The sequence below is a fragment of the Candoia aspera genome, chromosome 1 (genome assembly GCF_035149785.1).
Source record: "Candoia aspera isolate rCanAsp1 chromosome 1, rCanAsp1.hap2, whole genome shotgun sequence".
Taxonomy (NCBI): Eukaryota; Metazoa; Chordata; class Lepidosauria; order Squamata; family Boidae; genus Candoia; species Candoia aspera.
The window spans coordinates 208,659,521-208,660,328 of NC_086153.1; the positions used below are offsets into that span (position 1 = coordinate 208,659,521).

General features: G+C 36.8%; 1 non-coding gene across 1 annotated transcript; it reads right to left on the reverse strand.

The window, feature by feature from the left end:
* Positions 1-312: 312 nt before the first annotated feature.
* LOC134488672 (U6 spliceosomal RNA) lies at positions 313-414 on the reverse strand. The gene has a single exon (XR_010066993.1). It is a non-coding gene; the product is annotated as a U6 spliceosomal RNA (small nuclear RNA).
* Positions 415-808: the final 394 nt, after the last annotated feature.

Genomic DNA, 808 nt, shown 5'->3' on the forward strand with positions numbered 1-808 from the left:
TATTGCTTTTGTTTTAATTTAAATTGGTTGTTTTAATAGTTTTATATATTCTTGATGATTACTGTATATGCTGCCCAAAGTCACTATGTGAGATGGGCAGCTATACAAATGTAATGAAGGGAAGGAAGAAAGGAAGAAAGTTACAGACGTTCTTTTGGGGCTTTTTGGAAGTAGAAGATCAATCAGCATATGGCTGGCATGTAGTATTTTAAGTGCAACTGAAGCCCATACCAACAATGTAAAGACTGGGCTATGATGGAGTTGCAATTATGAGTGGGTTGCCTACTGGTTTCCATGGTACAGTTAAAGAACAACCAAGAGATACATATGTCTACTGTGCCATCCTTGCGTGGTGCTGTGCTGATCTTCTTTGTATTATTCCAATTTTAGTATATGTGCTCCCACAGCAAACACACAAACACACACACAAAAGATCTAAAAAAATATCTAAAATCTAAAAACCGTGAAGCATGCCACTGATTTGTCTGTCATCCTCATATCCTTATGTTAGTAAATACATTTTTTTTTACTGCTGATACAGCCACAGTGCTTCTACCTCTATAGTTTTATGCCACTTTATGCTTGTTTTTGACAATAATAAAGATTTGTTGCTGTTGCTCTGTGACTTCTGGGCTGCCCAGTGTGTCAGTTTGGTCCTAAAGGATGCTGTGTTAGCTGTTCTAGTGGTGAGAAATATCCTTGGAATTGTAGAATGTCTGTACAATTACTTTGCACACAATATTAAACAATTGTATTCATTTTTCCTATGTTTCAGTCCAGAATTATGTTGAAGGCATTGGGCTCGCAT